Below are 18,570 nucleotides of genomic sequence, written 5' to 3'. Positions count from 1 at the left end.
ATGGGTAGGTGATCCTTGGTTGTAGACCCAATTCTCTTGCCTTTCTGTGTATCTTATTCCAAGGCTTGTGGTCTTTTAGTGTGGAGGCTACCAGATCCTGTGTAATCCTGATTGGTGCTCCTTGATATCTGAATTGTTTCTTTCTGGCTTCTTGTAATATTTTCTTTTTAGCTTGGAAGTTCTTGAATTTGGCAATTACATTCCTGGGGGTTTTCTTTTGAGGATTTATTGTGTTGGGTGATCTATGGACTCTTTCAATGTCTATTTTGCCCTCTTGTTGCAGAACCCAAGGGCAGTTTGCTTGGATAATTTCTTGTAGTGTGGTGTCAAGGTTTCTGTTTTTTTTTCTAGGTTTTCAGGTAGGTCTATGATTCTCAAATTGTCTCTCCAACTTCTATTTTCAAGGTCAACTACCCTCTCAGTGAGATATTTCGTATTGCTTTCTAATCTGCCATTTTTTTTGGCTTTGCTTTATTAATTCTTGCTGTCTTGTCAGATCATTGGCTTCTACTTGAGCAATTCTAGTTTATAATGACTGGTTTTCAGCAAAGATCTTTTGATTTTCCTTTTCGGTTTGATCTGTCCTGCTTTCCATGGCTTCCAGCAGGTCATTTTTCTGGTCTTCAATTTGCTTATTATTTCATTTGATTTCTGGGCTTCAATTTCCAAGTGGGAGATCCTGTCTTTTAAACTGTTATTTTCTTTTTGGACTATTTCCCACTTTTCTTGCCACATCTCTTCCATTTTTCTGACAATCTCGGATTTAAAGTCTTCAAGATCTTGTGGCCAATTTCCATTTTTTCCCCAAGGTTTGGGTGTGTTTAATTGTTGGTCATCTTCTGCTGTCTTTTCTTAAGTCTGGGTTTTTTCTGTATAAAAATTATCAAGGGTCAACATTTTCTTCTTGGTTTTTTTTTTGTATTTGTGGATTTTGGTTCCTGGGAGTTGGTAGCCATTGCCTTATTCCTTCCTGGTCAGATGTCTAAGTGAGGAATGTGGGTGATCTTTGTATTGGGCTCTGGAGAGATTTTTGCCCTGAGGATAATTTCCCCAGTCCTCAGCAGTGTCCAGTTGCTCTTAGGGGCAGATCCAGCCCCCAAGAACTTAAAGATTGCATTGTAGATATCTGGGTGTGGAGTGTAGGCAAGTCTCTGTATTGAGCACTGGAGAGGTTTTTGACCAGAGGCTATTTTCCAGGTCTCTGTGGTGGTTTGCTATGAGCTGTCCCCTCTCCCCAGGCTCCACTGCACCTTATATCCATGTTTCCTCAGCCTCCTGGGGTCCCTAGTCTTGCTGTTCCTACAGGCAGGTCCAGCCCTTGAGAACTTAGAGGTTGCCTGGAAGACGTCTGGGTATAGAGTGTAGGGAGGTCTCTTTATTGAGCACTGGAGAGGTTTCAGCCCAAGGGCTTTTTACAGTTCTCTGTGCGTGAGCTGCCCTCTCTCTCCAAGACCTGCAACCCCCTTTCTCCACATTTCTCATCCTCCCAGTGTTCTGAGTCGTTTCTCTTAGAGGTAAGCCTGTGTTGAACTTGGCCAGTCTCCCTCCTAGAGCTTGGAAGTTTGTCCCAATCGCTGAGACTCGGGAAAGGTAGGTGAAGTGGTGGAGGGATGGTGAGGTTGCCCCTTGGTGAGGGAAGTTTCTCTCCCTTTTAGTGTGTAATTGCCCTAATTTTGCCTACCTTCTATGCTGTATCCTACCGTGGAACTCCTTCACTCATTTGATTTTGGTTTTGTCGTTTTGAGGAACTCTTTCTCAATCGGTGGAGGGGAAAAGAAGAGCTCCGCTTCTACTCAGTAGTCATCTTGATCTGGAAGTCTCTCAAGATATCTTCATGAAAAATGGAACCCAAGACTAGCCCAACACTTTCTTTTAATATGATATATGTATCACGGATCAAATTTCTGCCAGCTATCCTCCCATATCCTCTTAAGTTTAGTCTAGTTCAAATAGTATGAAATCCAGATTTCTATCTTAAATCTATCCTAGGAGTTTTGCTGTCACTAAATAGTTTTCCCTTTGCAAAGCTAGCCTACATAAAATGGCATATTAGAAAACCCACCAGTGGGCAATCCAGGTAAGTTCTCAACAAGTGAACCTTGGGCCTGTGCTAAGTTTTTGTTTTAAATGACTAGTTTTATCTTAAGATGGACAATTGAGATGATAAATGAGCATGTTTTCCCACCCAATTATGCTTTTTTAAAAAGAAAAAAGTGCACAGATTCCCAGCCTATTCTGCTGCCTAGTCTAGTAAAACTTCGAGGGTTAAAAATCATCACTACCCATGAATCTGGTTCTGTCTTTGTGCTTGAAGAAGATTACTTCCTCTGACATCTGTAGCCAAATCTATTAGGTATTAACAAACCTTTACAGCATTTTTCCTGCTTGAGGCTTTAACTATCAGTCTCTTGATTAACGGGGGATTGTCATTTTGTGTCCAGTGCTTCCTTCTCATTATTTATCTAACCGGTCCTTTTCATGGAGAAAATGGATTCTGCTCTAAAGATTTAGAAAACTCTAAACAAAATATTGTTAATCGACTATGCATAAAGGTCAATAATAGGGAATTCCTGCAATATTCTTTTTACAGTAAGAAAGAAATCACTTATCTCCTCAAAAGAGGACTTTTCCCTTTCCATCATGCATTTGGCCAATTAATTATATCTATCTCTATGCAGTTGGCCTCTTTATAAACAATTCCAGCTGATTCCCAACTCTTCCAGTCTTCTTCTAAGGAATCATAGCTCTTTTCTAGAAAATATACTTAAAAATCTATTTATGTATATGCTTGTCTACAAATGTTGTTGCTGTATATAAATACCTGTATGCACTTAATTATGTATTTATTTCTAAAATAATGTGCCTGGGAAGAGACTACATATGTCTGCCATCTAAGGACTAGCCTAACTCATTTTTTGGCCATAGCAACCTGAAAAGACCTGGAGGAACAATTGAGTTGAGATTTAGATTCTCAAATTAATTAATAAACATGTACTAAGTGCCTATTATGTGCCAGGAACTTGGCTAGAAGATGGATATAATACAGATCCAATAAACAAAATAAATTGTACCTTTAAGTTAATTCTAAGTCCTCACCTGAAATTTTAATTAAATGTTTAAAAATACATTTGAACAGAGCCCAACACTGTTTTTAAATATATATATATTCCATGATTTCCTCACATCTATCTACCAAGACATCCTTTCATTATCTTCTAGTTTTATAGAATCTTCTTAAGTCTAGAGGGTGAAATGTGAAAGGTAGAGCTTGATTGGATCGTTGTTTCATTCTAAACTAGTTATTCTACACCTAGAAAACACAAGACACTCTGCTAGGGCTGTTGAAGATACCCAGGAATAGAAAAGTCCATTTTTTTAAAAAATCCTTACCTTCTGTCTTAGAACCAATACTATGTATTGGTTCTAAGGCAGAAGAGTGGTAAGGGCTAGGCAATGGGGGTTAAGTGACTTGCCCAGGGTCACACAGCTAGGGAGTGTCTGAGGTCAGATTTTAGTCTAGGACCTCCCATCTCTAGGCCTGGCTCTCAATTCACTGAGTCACCCAGCTGCCCCCATTTTTTGATGGAGTTTATGGTCCAATAGACTGTGCATAACATCCTTGCTTACACTCTGAGGGGGAAAAAAAACCCCACAATCTAGACAACCTTGAATCTCCAAAAACTATTTTAAAGGAATTCTTATTCCTAGGATCCCCAAAAAGTAAACTTACTGGGGCAGCTGGGTAGCTCAGTGGATTGAGAGCTAGGCCTAGAGACGGGAGGTCCTAGGTTCAAATCTGGCCTCTGCCACTTCCCAGCTGTGTGACCCTGGGCAAGTCACTTGACCCCCATTGCCTAGCCCTTACCACTCTTCTGCCTTGGAGCCAATACACAGTATTGACTCCAAGACGGAAGGTAAGGGTTTAAAAAAAAAAAGTAAACTTACCTTGCTTATGAGAAAATCTCTTTTCAGTCAAATTGTTTATCTCATATGTAGGAATATATCTCCCTCTCTATAGACAGGAAAGGGTTAGGAAGCTAGTGGTGTTTCTTAAAGGAAGATTCATAGTTTCTCATTTTAGAGAAACCCACTGAATTTAACCGGAACTTATTTCCAATTGTAGACTGTTCATATGAACAAATAAATTATTCATGAAGTCAGTAATTTCCTTCCTGTCCCCTGCCCAGTGTCATGGATGTTAAAGACCATGAAAACACACACAAAAATCAAAAACTTTGTGTGATTTGAAAGAAAGTAATGATGACTTGCCTGAAGCACAGAAAATGAGTCAAGGGAGATTTAAATATCTCCCTTAGAGAGTTAACTAAGAACCCTAAGAGAGACAAGTGAGAATGTATTTCTGAGATCACTGGCATTTCAATGACAAAAGCAGAGAGCAAACTAGGGAAGTCTGTCACTAACTCCCAAACTGACTATTCAAATAAGAATCAGAGAAACTAGGACTTGCTAATTTGCTGTAGTTAGAGGCAGAATAGGGACTAGAATCCAGAACCTTTGACTTCCATTCAAACATCATTCCTTTATGTCAGGCTTAAAAATCTTGTCTTGATCATTGATAATCATTATTTATTTTATTTACATATATATATTTATATTTTACATATATTTTTAATATTTTATTTATTTATATTTTATATTTATTTAAATATATTTCTTTCTATAATATATGATGTATATCATATATATTATGTAAATATATAAATACATTTATATATTTTTATTTTACATGATGATTATAATCATCATTTTGAATGTTAGTTATGCCTCAGGGGCTCTTAAATGGTCACACCCTTCTTTTCTACTACTTACACTTTCTTCTTTTCTCTCCTAAAACTGTTAATACTTAGTATCACTTTCAAGGCAAAAGAGTGGTAAAGTATAGACAACTGGGGTTAAGTGATTTAAGTGATTACACAAGGAGGAAGGGTCTGAATCCATATTTGAACCCAGGACTTTCTATCCACTGAGCCACCCTAATTCTATCATTTTTTTTTCTTTCTCCACTCCCTGCCAAAGTCTCTTCTCAATGCCAACAGCATTCCTGTGAATCCACCCCTACTCCCATCCAGTCGCTGCTTTTTTAATCTCTTGTGAACTTCAGACCTTGTCATTGAGCTGGTTAGAACTGTGTGTGATCTAATTGCCAGTAACTAAGTGACAGCATCTTCTAGGGAGTAAAGGACACGGCTGTTCTGTCTTCACAAAGGTTATTTTGGGCTGCCAGGTTAAGTTCCTGTTGTTTGTAGCTGTGGTTTCTGACAAGGGAGGTGGTCCTGATAATATCAATGACCTCACCTTTGGAGCTGGAAAGAATCTTGGACATCATCTAGCCTAGCCATCCCCCACCCTTAGTCGCTTTCTAATAATAGTGCTATTTCATGAGAAATCTCCAAAAGGATGGGGAAGAGATTAGTCAAGAAGGCCCAAAAGGACAAAGATAAGAATTAGAAAAAGAAAGAAAACTGGAATGGAAGGATCAGAAATTATCTGTCTCCTTACTGGAAATTCAGTTAAAGTTCCTACTATGTGCAATGCACTTTAGTCAGGCACCAAGAATGCAAAATTAAAAAAAAAACTTTTGGGGCTGTTAGATGGCATAGTGGATAGAGTGCCAGGCTTGGAGTTAAGAGAGCCTGGGTTATCTGGTCTCAGATACTGCCTAACGGGATGACCCTGGGTAAGTCATTTAACCCCATTTGCTAAGCCCCTTGCCTTTCTGTCTTGAAAATTGTTACTAAGAGTAAGGGTTTTGTTTGTTTTAACAATAATATAGGATACAGCTAGGTGACCTAATGAACTTAGAGTCAGACCAAAGACAGGAGGTCCTGGGTTCGAATGAGGCCTCAGATACTTCCTAGCTGTGTGACCCTAGACAAATCACTTAACCTCCATTGCCTAGTCCTTTCTAACTTTTCCGACTTGGAACCAATACCCAGTATTGATTCTAAGATAGAAGAGAAAGGGCTTAAAAAAATAACATAGTCCCTACCTACCCTTAAGGAATTTACAATCTATGAAGGATGTGTGTGTTTAACATCTATGAAAGTATGAGACAAGGTGGAATGTGATAAGGATGAAGGAGAAACCAGAGTGCTCTAGGGAAATCTGATGAGGGAGAACAGACTTTTAGCTGGGGGGGCATCAATTCTTCACTCCTTTCTCTGTCCTTTGCTCGTGTTATTCTCCTCACCGGAATTACTCTCCTCAACCAAATTTTCCTCATTCTGAAGTCCACATTGGATCTCCCCACCTTCCGGATTCCTTCTCTCACTAGACCAGCTTCTACTGCCCTTTCCCTTGCCCGAACTTCTCTAATAAATATTTTCTCTGTCCCTGGTTTGACCACTTCTTGTGTCCTGCCTCATATCATATCATAACTTAATTTGTGTGTGAGAGATGTTTTGCGTTTTCAACTTGATCACAAATGCCTAGCCTGAGATTACACCAGAAATGTCCTTTTCTAGCTCCCCAAACAGCCAGAACAGTGCATGGCACTCTGGGAGCTCATTGGAGGAGCTCAACAAATGTTTCTCACATTGAATTGAAATGATTCTAGGAGAGAACCATGTGTTATTTCAGTGTCATCTGCAAATTATCCTTCTCTCAGCCTCACTATTTGGGGGCTTTGTAATGTATAGAAGGGGATCTTGATGGGGAACTGTGGCAGCCTAGCCACAGAGCAGAGACAATAATGGAAACTGTGGTTTATTAGCCATGGTGATAGCAGGTGGTTTCCCTGCAACTGTGACTTTGTGCTCCACTATCAACCTCTCCTTTCAGGGCCAGGTCTGGGTGATAGAACCTGAGGAGTGCCAAAAGTCCATCTACCCCAAAGTATCTCCCATTTGGTTTACTTTGATTGAAATTCCCCCTGTTATAATCATAACTTGTAACAATCATTTTTAGGAGACAAGTAGGTAGTGCAGTAACTAGGACATTTTGGGTCTGGAGTCGGCAGATCTGAGTTCAAAGATGGCCTCAGACATTTACTAAAACTGGATGACCTTGGATAAGTCAGTCAGCCTCTGTGGCTAATTGTTTTTGAAAGTTTTGTCAATTGTAAAATGAAGATCATAATACCTTCCAGGGTTGTTGCAAGGATCCAGTGAGATAATATTTATAAAGCACGAATAGTACCCAGTACATAATAAATAATAGCTACTGTTACTATTATTCCTTTGGGTTGTGTCATGATTTTCTCCTGGAAGAATGTTACTTGCTTATGGTCACATAGTAAGCTATATGCAACTGACTACACACCAGATGGGATATCTGTCATCTAGCATAGATCGAGATCCTCCGGGGAAGGAATCCTGGGATCACAGATTTAAAGCTGTAAGGGACCTTCGAGGTCATCTGGTAGGGTGCCTGGGGAATCAGGGACCAGCTGAGGGGACTGCATGAGAGATGTGTTGAAAGGGAGGGACCATATCGAAGACAAATTTTTGTACTGCAACCTTTTTGCCAACAGCCAACTCTGTTGTTGCCTGTAATAATAGACTGTGCTTCTTGCCAAAAGCAGTAATGGGAATAGCACTTAAAAAGCAATCAGCTGAGCTAGTGTGCCTACCGATAATGCACCTGAATTTAGAATATGAACACATGAAGCAGGTCCCCTGGCTAGTCCTCTCTTCCAAGCCAATGTGTATGCTCATGAAAAACAGGTAATGATTCCAAAAATCAATTTAGTTGAGTTGAGATTCTTTAACTTAGATGTGCCAAACTTTCCAAACTTGAAAACTGCCTTCCAAAATGGAAAGGTATTTCTTATGCTTGTTCTTATACTGGGAGAGGTGCAATGGAAAGAGCCCAGGATTCAGTCAAGAGACCTGGGTTTGAATCTCAACTTGGGAGAATCACTTAAGCTTAGAATGCAGTTCCCTCATCTGTAAAATGGAAGAGTTGAACTGGATTATCTTGAAGATTCCTTCAGTCTTGAAACCTTGTGAACTTCTCTGTCTGCTAACTCAAGAAATTTGTAAATAATTGCAGTTCAGTTGTTTCATTAATGAATCATGATCAGTCAATAAATAATTATTGATTGCCTGCCACCTGCCCAGCATGAAAAGGATCAGTTTGGAGATAAAGTTTCTTTCTTTTTTTTAAAAAACCCTTACCATCCATCTTTGAGTCAATATTGTATATTGGTTCCAAAAGAGAAGAGTGGTAAGGGGTAAGAAATTTGTGATTTGCCCAGGGTCACACAACTAGGAATTGTCTGAGGTCACATTTGAACCCAGAATCTCCCTTCTTTAGCCCTGGCTCTCAATCCAGTGAGCTACCCAGCTCCTCACCTGGAGAAAAAGTTTCATCAACTGCTGTTGAAAATGCTTGGGATTTACTGTGTACTTTAGACTGACTGAATTATAATTCTTTAGAAATTCAATAAAGAGGAAACTGAGATACAAAGAGTTTTAATAATTTTTAGAAGTTCCCAAGGTACCAATTAGAAGAACTAGAATTTGAACCCAAATCCTTTGACTTCAGAGCCACTCTTCTTTCCATTATATCATGAAGTCTACTTATTTTCTATGTCCACCAAAAACTCCTCATCTGGTATCCATTGTCTGAAATGAATCTCTTTTATGCTTAGCTAGTCTGATCATTAGAGGACAGAAAACTCTCTGTTCTGCAAAAGTCATCTCAAAGTTTATCAGTGATTTCTTAACTATTAAATCTAATGACCCCCCTCAGACCTCCCACCCAAAAGAAACCCTAACAACCAACAAATAAATCTAGTGGATTTTTCTTAGCCTCTATCCTACTTCAGGTTTAGACTTGTTCACTACTTCCTGTCTTTGATAATTCTCCTTCCCTTGACTTTCTTGGTACTGCTCACTCCTGGTTTTCCTCATACTTGATTGATCTTTTTTTATCTCCTTTATTGGATCAAAATCTTTCTTTCTCAGCATAGATATGGGTGTCCTCCAAGACTCTGTCTTAGACCATGTTCTCTCTGCCATTTTCTCCCTTAGTGTATGCAATTATTTATGCAGATAACTCCAAAGCAAATAAATACAGCCCTAAACTCTAGTCATGTATCATCAATTGCCCTATGAATATTTCTACTTGGATGTCTTCATGGCATCTCAAATTTAATTTATCCAATATATCCAGTACAGAAGAATGAAGATGAAATTTGCCCCTCATCTCCTGACAGAGAGATAATGAACTTAAGATGCAGAAAGATGCATACATATTAGAACACATCTAATTTGGGAATTTGTTTCACCAAACTACATAGATATTATTGAAGTGAGGAACTTTTTTAAAAAATTGCTCAATGGAGTAGGGTTAATAGGGTGGGGGGAATAGACTAATTTTTGTAAAGCATTCATTATTGAAAAAAATTAAAATAATTTAAAATGTTATAATGGCTTCACTGGGGGGGCAATGTCATTTAAGTGACAATTCCCCCTTCCCCAATTAAAAACTGAAAGAAAGAAAAATAAAATTCTTTAAAGAAATAACCACAGTTATTTCTTTATGAAGTATAAGTCAAACAGTATAAGTCAAACAAAACTAATCTATCCAGCAGCTATGTCCAAAAATGTATCTGTATGGAGGTATCCATCACCTTTCTCTCAGAGGGGATCAAAATGCTTCATTATAAATTCTCTGGAGATATAAAATGGCCTCTGCATTAAGATCAGAGTTCTTAAGTCTCTCTTTTAAACTTTTCTTTATTTTTATGTTAAGTTTTATTTTTTTAACATTATTTTATTTGGTCATTTCCAAACATTATTCACTGGAAACAAAGATCTTTTTCTTTTCCTCCCACCCCCTCCCACCACCTTTCCCTCTCCCATAGCTGACGCACGATTCCACTGGTTATCACATGTGTTCCTGTTTCTAACCCATTTCCATGTTGTTGGTATTTGCATTAGAGTGTTCATTTAGAGTCTCTCCTCAGTCCTATCACCTCCACCCTTGTAGTCAGGCCATTGCTTTTCCTCCTTGTTTTTACTCCCACAGTTTATCCTCTGCTTGTGGATAGTATTTTTTAGATCCCTGCAGATTGTTCAGGGACATTGCATTGTCCCTAATGGAGAAGTCCATTACCTTCGATTGTACCACAGTGTATCAGTCTCTGTGTACAATGATTTCCTAGTTCTGCTCTTTTTGCTCTGCATCACTTCTTGGAGGTTGTTCCAGTCTCCATGGAATTCCTCTACTTTATTGTTCCTTTTAGCACAATAGTATTCCATCACCAACATATGCCATAATTTGTTCAGCCATTCCCCAATTGATGGGCATCCCCTCGTTTTCCAATTTTTGGCCACCACAAAGAGTGCATCTATGAATATTCTTGTACAAATCTTTTTCCTTATTATCTCTTTGGGGTACAAACCCAGCAGTGCTATAGCTGGATCAAAGGGCAGACAGTCTTTTATCACCCTTTGGGCATAGTTCCAAATTGCCCTCCAGAATGGTTGGATCAATTCACAACTCCACCAGCAATGAATTAGTGTCCCTACTTTGCCACATCCCCTCCAGCATTCATTACTTTCTGTAGCTATCATGTTAGCCAATCTGCTAGGTGTGAGGTGATACCTCAGAGTTGTTTTGATTTGCATCTCTCTGATTAGAAGAGATGTAGAGCACTTTTTCATGTGCTTATTAATAGTTTTGATTTCTTTGGCTGAGAACTGCCTGTTCATGTCCCTTGCCCATTTATCAATTGGAGAATGGCTTGATTTTTTGTACAATTGATTTAGCTCTTTGTAAATTTGAGTAATTAAACCTTTGTCAGAGGTTTTTATGAAGATTGTTTCCCAATTTGTTGCTTCCCTTCTGATTTTAGTTACATTGGTTTTGTTTGTACAAAACCTTTTTAATTTGATGTATTCCAGATTATTTATTTTGCATTTTGTAATTCTTTCTAAGTCTTGCTTGGTTTTAAAGTCTTTCCCTTCCCAAAGGTCTGACATGTATACTATTCTGTGTTCACCTAATTTACTTATAGTTTCCTTCTTTATGTTCAAGCCATTCACCCATTTTGAATTTATCTTGGTGTAGGGTGTGAGGTATTGATCCAAACCTAATCTCTCCCACACTGTCCTCCAATTTTCCCAGCAGTTTTTATGAAATAGTGGATTTTTGTCCCCAAAACTGGGATCTTTGGGTTTGTCATATACTGTCTTGCTGAGGTCACTTGCCCCGAGTCTATTCCACTGATCCTCCTTTCTGTCTCTTAGCCAGTACCAAATTGTTTTGATGACCACAAGTTTTATTTTTTAAATCAATGAATTCTCTTCTTCCCACTTTCTCCATTAAGAAAGAAAAACAAAACCTTTGTTATAAATATTTATAGTCATATAAAACAAATTCCTACATTGTCCATTTCCCCCCCAAAGCCTCGATTTATCCTTTAAGACCACCAGTTCTCTGTCAGGAGGTGGGTAGCATGTTTCCTCAGGAATCACCAGGAACTGAAGTTGGTCATTACATGGAGTCCAGGTCCTGAGTCTTATAAAGTTGTTTGCCTTTACAATGTTGTTATTGGATAAATTGTTCTGGTTCTGCTCATATCAATTCACTCTCTGAAATCCTTTTTTCATCATTTCTCATAGCACAATAATATCTGCTGACATTTATATGCCACAATTTGCTCAGCCATTTTTCCAATTATATAAGATGCATTTTAAAGCAGCTCCTTAGATTTTCCCAATCCATTCTCTAGGAAGCTGTCAAAACAATCTTTCTGGGCACAAGCCTGAAAATGTCAATCTTCTCCACAAAAATGTTTGTTGACATTCTGCCACATCTCAGATCAAATGTAAACCCCTCAGTGTAGCATTTAATGTCTTTCATAATCAGGTTCCAACCTATCTTGTCAGAAATTTATTCTTTTTCACAAACTATGTTCAGGGAAAAACTGAACATTCCATCTTCCATTTCTGTGCCTTTGAACAAGCTGTTCCCCACTGCCCAGAATGCACTCCCTCTTCATCTTTCCGAATATCTAGCTCTCTGCAAGGCTCAATTCAGCTGTTATCTCTTCTGAAACTTCCATTAATCTTTCCCCTTCTGCTTGCTACTTGCTTCCTCCCCAAACCCCCTCCCCCCCAGTTATTAGTGAACAATTCTCCACAAGTATTTACTTATTATATACATCATATTATGTCACCAATAAAAAGGAATCTCTCTCTGAGGGCAAGGACCACCTAGTACAGGGCCCTGAACATAGTAGATGCTTACTAAATATTTTTGGAATTGATATAGCTGTTTTCAGGGGATGGTAATTGATTTAGGCCAGTCATCTGGTTTGGAAAAGCTACCCAAGCCCAGGGCAGACAGAGCCAGACTCTGAACTAATAAACACAGACCACTATATTAACTAACACAGGACAGGTTTGGGATTTAATAAACAAGGGAAGGTGAAAAAGGGATTTGAGATCATCTAAACTAATGTTAATCTACCTATACCCAGCAGATCTAAAAATCCCTTTACAGGGATTTCTTCTTGGTGAACTTCCTACTCTAATTCTCCCTAACCCCAAATCTCTAAGTCCCTGATCTTAACTAAAACCCTCAAATAAATCCCTCTTTGTTGGATTTAAGGAAAGGGTCTGTGAAAGGCTTTGCTAGGGCCAGAGAAGGTCTGAGATCCAAAAAGGATCCAGACTCTATCTCACAATCTCTGTAAATGGATCAGGTTCACCGGGAGTTGCATCGATGAAATACAGACATCAGAAATCAGGAAAGGAAAGGATTAGCCACCAAGGAAATTTGCAGCCAACACCTCCAGAGATTCTCCAGAGTCAGCAAACAGCCTTGGTCTCAGCTTAACCCCCTTCAAAGTTCCAGAATCTTCCTACTGGTCTCATGCCACTTTTCTCTGCAAACTTCAACACTTTCCTTATAATAGAATGAAATTGAATTCAGTAGAATTGACATACAGCCTTCCACTGGGCTCTCCCTAAACCCTTCCACTCTGCTTTTGTTTTTGCCTTGAACAGCATGACCTTCAGGAAATGAGGGGATCACTTCCGCACCACAATTAGGCATAGAGTTAGGTTTTTGTGGAAGGCCTTACAAAAAGAATGCAGTAAGTTTTTGACTTATTGATCTGGCTTCCCCTAAATAGCACGATAAATGGAACCAGCATTCCTTAGTAAGAAGGCATAGTTCTCTGCAAGCCTGCAGAATGATTTTAAAGAAATTCTAAGCAGCTCTTTTCAGTCAGTTAATAAACATTTATTAAACTCTTACTGAGTTCCTGGCACTGTTCTAAGTGCTGGGAATATAAATAGAAACAAAAAGAAAGACAGTCCCTGCTCTCAAGGATTTTATAGTCAAATAAAAGGAAGTTGAAAAATTGGGGGAGGGAGAGGGAAGAGGGAGGGTACCCAGTCCAGGGGAATAATAGAGAAGTCCAGAGAGTCCAGTCTTGTGAGAATAAAGAAATGTCTAGTCTTCCAATCAGAGGGAGGGCCCAAGGGGCAGAATGTACCTACGCATTTAGATTTAGTGAATTCCAAGGATAAAATTATCTTTCAAGAGGAATAGCTTTCTGAGGCATGCTGGAAACATCCGGGGGAGTGTAGGAAGTTGCGGGGTTGGAGAAGGACAGAACTTCAACTAGGTTTGCTAGGATGGATGCTAATGATAGCTTTCCTTCAGTTTGTTGGCATTCATTTTCTCAACCAATTCTCAAATATTTCCAAACAGCCTAGTTTTTTCTGTTTTACTCAGAGCTAAGCAAATTAGTGGTGGGGCAGCATATAGAAAACCTGAGTTTGAATCCTGCCCTGAGACAATGACCCCTCAACAAGCCACTTAAACCCTCTCATTCTCAGTTTATCTGTAAAATGAAGATAATTTTTATTTTTATTTTTTTTTACCAATTACATGTAATAAATTTCCACACAAGTTTTCCAAGTTATATGATTGAATTCATTTTCCTCCTTCTCTTCCCTTTCCCCTCCCAGTGCCGGCAGGTGATTTGATCTGGGTTATATATGTATTAAGATAATAATTACAGTACCAACTTCACAGGGCTATTGTGAGGATTAAATGAAAATATATGTAAAGCACTTTGCTAACTTCAGGATGCTATACAAAACCACAAACACCCATAAATATAAATATTAGCTGGGTTTTGAGAAACGTGCTGTGGTCCTCCACAGTTTTGCTTTATTTTTGGACAGGCTGAGAAACTTCTTCCTTCTCTTCTAATTCCTTCTTGGCTTTATATTTGCTCAATTCTGGTCCATCTTCAAGCTTCCTCTTCCCATTTGAGGGCTGGGGTGTGGGGAACTGAACCTTCCCTGTATTTTCTCACAAGAAGTAAACAATAGAAATTTGCAATAGGCATGAAGTTCTATCATGGTACAAATTATTTGTGTGGGCAAACAAATAGAGTTCATAAAGGAGCATCAGAGTTCAACTTTATGAGGAAATGTTTTAGTTGGTTTGAGATATTTCTTTTTCTACTCCCAGTTAGTCACTGAACCAGCCTAATTTAAGCCTCAGTCATTGTTTTTCTGGATGCCTGGTAAATCTGTATTCTGATTTTTATGTCAAGCCTCCTTTTTTCCTCCAATCAAGGTTGAGCTTTCTCATTCAAACTGCCTCCCCAAAACACACACATTGTTCCTCCAGTTTCTACTCTAAATCCAATCTGAGCCCCATGACAATCTTGCCTGAGTGTTACTACTTCTTCATAACAGATTTTTCCTATTTTTTCTTCTCCTCTATTATTCCCTAGGATACCAGACATATCTATCATCCAGGAAAGGTAATATTTAATCATCTGTCACCCATTTTTCGGTCCAATATGAGGACCTCCTAATCAAACTTGTTGTTGTTGTTCAATTGTTTCAGTCATGTCCAACTTTCTGCAACCCCATTTGTGGCTTTCTTGACAAAGATATTGAAGTGGTGCGCCATTTTCTTCTCCAGTTTATGTCACAGATGAGGAACTATAGCAAGCAGGATTAGGTGACTTACTCAAAATCACAAGGCTAGTAAGTGTTTTAGGCGAGGTTTGAACTCATAAAGATGTCTTACTGATTCTAAGCCCAGTGCTTTATCCCTTGGGCCACCCACCCTGCCCAATCAAGCCTATGTCACATTAGAAATTCCCTCCAGTAATGTAGATCATCAGTTTAGCTCTAATTTATAATATTAGAGTGTCATGTGGGGAACAAAGGGACCAAGGCATTTGCCTACAGTCTCCTAACCAGGACTGGTCCAAGGTAAGACATGGTCTCCATTCTTCCTGACTCCAGGTCTAGCTTTCTATGCCCAAGCCTTCTCTTGCCTACATAAGTAGTTCTAATTAGTAGCATAGGTAAACAAAGCTTCAACAGAGACATACTGATCCTACTATGCACGGATCTCCAAACTTTTTACACAGGGGGCCAGTTCATTGTCCCTCAGACCATTGGAGGGTCAGACTCTAAAAAAAACAAACTATGAACAAATCTGTATACTGCTGTCTGGGATAGCGGAGGCTGCAGCGCTGGCTGGGATGGGCCTGTTACACCTTGCACAGGCCCATCACTGCCACCACTATACTGGGCAGCAGTATACACAGTGCGGAATCCCCTCCCCCCAGATCACCACTCACCAAGTGTTCCATTGTGCAGCCACATCATCCTTTCTGAGGCGCCTCGTTCTCATTCAGTTACTCTCAGAACAAGGCACCAGGCAAAGGATTATGTCACCGGAAGTGGTACTGTGCTTAAGAGATGCCATGCTTTGCGGCGCTGCCACATACATGCTCTTCTCACTGACTACCAATGAAAGAGGTGCCCCTTCTGGAAGTGTGGTGGGGGTTGGATAAATGGCCTCAGGGGCCACATTTGGCCTGCAGGCTGTAGTTTGGGGACCCCTATACTAGGGATGCCACACACGAGTATGTTGTGGAACGGTGCCACAGAGGAGAAATCCATTCACTTAGGCGTGTGTTACCAGTGTCTCCAGCCATTCCTATAACCTACATCTGACCATCTTTTCCAGCTTGGTTGTCCTTGTTCATAGCCTCAGTAATGAGTGTTCTTTAAACCACCAAATTATCCTGAGATCCCTTCCTGGGAAGGAACAATTTATCATTTTTTTTCCATTATTATTTTTCATTCTCTTTTTGCTCCCTCTTTTTCACCAGAAGCTGCTGGCTTGTGTCTGGGTGACGGAAGGTCTCAGCAATGGTGCAAAGCTGGAGCCGTCTCTTTCTCTGGTGTTTGGGGAGGGCTCGCTTCCTAATCAGACTCAAGGGAACAGAAAACACAAGAGGCCTTTCTGAAGTGACATTGTTCTGGGCCTCATTGCCCCAGCACCGACGGCGCACAATGGGGCCTTTCTTCTCTCAGCCCCACTGGGGAGGCTTCCCTGGGTGGCCCAGGCACCCATCGCCTCTGATGGCATGGAAGCTTTGGGGAGGCACAAAACTTACGGGCATTAAATGTCCTTTTACAGCTTTCAGAACCATGACATGAGTGGAGAAGGAAGGCCTGGCTTTCCTTATTCAATCTGAGTCCTCGTGAGGGTTTATCTTTTTTTGCTCTTGCCAGGTCACCTGTCTCCCTCCCTGGGGTCTAAAGGTCCCATTCCTTGCCCTTTGTGTTCTCTGGATACTGAAATCATTCTGTTCATCTCTCTAGCCACATTCCACGAGCCCAGCTACCCTTTAATCAGGGAGATTGAAGAGAGGGAAGGCTCCTGGCAAAGTTTCCCTTCTGATTCTGAGAACGAGCCTTGGATGAAGCACCAAGTTTACTGGAGCTGACTCAAGTGAGGGTGGCCTTGTAGTCAGGAAGGGAGGTGCTCTGGGGTTCAGTTCAGCTCCACTCAGCAGGCAGGCCCACTCTGCCCCTGTGGGGTGCACACATCTTCTGTGGGGGTGCTTCTGGAGGAGGTCGGCCTTCTAAAACCCCCAGCATCCTGGAGACCTTCAGAGGGCTTTATCTGGTGATCTGGGGCTTAAATGCAACGACTACCTTGTTGATCCACTTCCTTTACTTGATCTAGTTAAATTAGCCCTTTAGCTTGAGTCTGGGCATTTTCTGCCATTAAAAGAATCCAGCAAAGCCTGTTCTATAATCTTGTAACAAGGATACCAAGATCCCTGTGGGCTCTAAGCCTTGGCCTGCATTATAAGAAAGAGAAACAAGCAAGAACGCCCAAGCAAGCCTCTGAGCCTGGAGCAATAAGATCAAACCTGAGAAGCACAGGTGAGTATAACTCTTAAGGACCCCGGTCTGCCCTGGCACAGACCAAGGACCACAAACTGGTTATTTGGACACAGACCAAAGACCAGACAAAGGGCTCTTGGTCCAGAAGTATTCAGGAGAGGAGGAGTTGATCCAGGAGGAGCAGGTCACATTCCATGTACAATACAGCCCTAAAAAGCAGAGCAGAGTTGAGCTTTGAGGAATGGCCTGGCTCTCCTCTGGTTATATATTTTGTTTATGCTCCTATTTTCTGACATGCTATGGCCGCAGTTGGTCAAAATATCGCATGCCTGATCGGGTCCCTACAACAACCAACTCTCAATTAGCCAAGTTGTATGAATCACTGGAGGGAGGTCACAGCAGATAAAGTTCTGGGCCCGGAGTCACGAAGACTCATCTATCTGAATTCAAATCTGGCCTCAAAAAAACTGTGTGATCCAGGGCAAGTCACAACTGTTTGCTTCTATTCCTTAACTGTAAAGTGATCTGGAGAAGGAAATGGCAAACCACTCCAGTATCTTTGCTAAGAAAACTCCAAATGGGGTCACAAAGAATTGGATGTGACTGAACAGCAGCAAAAATGAACCATTTAAATCTTGGTATATTTGTTCTATGTTAATTTCTTCTAGCTTACTATTCAAAGCAATAATATAACAAAAAACTAACATTTATATAGTGCTTACTATTTATCTGCCCTGGTGCAAAGCTAAATTATTTTTGATATTAATTTTATTTTTGTCTTTATTATATTTCTATGGTTTTTTTCTTATTTGCCCCTCACAATCCTGGGAAGTCGGTGCTATTATTATTCCCATTTTACAGATGAGAAACTGAAATGAACAGAGGTTAAGTGACTTTCCCAGAGCAAATAAGCAAATTATCTAATGTCAACATTTTTCTCCTCGTCATACTAGGTATAAAGATTGTTAAGTTCTAATGTCAGAGGATCTGGGTTCAAGTCTCATCTCTGATGATTATTACCTGTGAAATATTGGGCAAATATTAACCTGTTAGGGCCTTGATTTCTTCATCAATGAATGAAAGAAAAGGTATTCATTAAGTGTTTACTCAGACACTTTGCTAAATCCCAGGAATATGAAAACAAGCATTTGAGGCAGGTTCCTGTCCTTAAGAAACTAGGTTCTGAGGGGAAGGAGGGAATGGAGTAGGATGTCACATGGCAGGGTTTTAAAATAGCTGGGTAGTGCTATGATGACTTGTTTCTGGACAAGAGAAGGTGAATACTCGGCTTTCAGAGCCTGGATCAGGAATCTGAGTTAAATTGAAAGGGCTGGGCTACATCCCCTCTGAGGTCCCATCCAGCTCTAGATCTGTGATTCCATGAAGCCCGAGATCATATGGCTTCTTC

General features: G+C 40.1%; 1 protein-coding gene across 2 annotated transcripts in view; it reads left to right on the top strand.

Moving 5' to 3' along the window:
* The window catches only part of CNDP1 (carnosine dipeptidase 1), a 94,857-nt gene that overhangs the window by 7,376 nt on the left and 68,911 nt on the right, over positions 1 to 18,570 (top strand). The window contains exon 1 of one of the 2 annotated variants that reach the window (XM_056823578.1): positions 16,594 to 17,201. The exons of the other annotated variant lie outside the window; for it this stretch is intronic. The gene's annotated coding sequence lies outside the window, so the exon portion shown is untranslated. Of the gene's footprint in view, positions 1 to 16,593; positions 17,202 to 18,570 lie in introns of those variants that run through there. 2 annotated transcript variants of the gene reach the window in all.

This window comes from Monodelphis domestica, chromosome 3 (genome assembly GCF_027887165.1).
Source record: "Monodelphis domestica isolate mMonDom1 chromosome 3, mMonDom1.pri, whole genome shotgun sequence".
NCBI classification, from domain to species: Eukaryota; Metazoa; Chordata; class Mammalia; order Didelphimorphia; family Didelphidae; genus Monodelphis; species Monodelphis domestica.
This window is presented reverse-complemented; position numbering and strand designations above follow the sequence as displayed.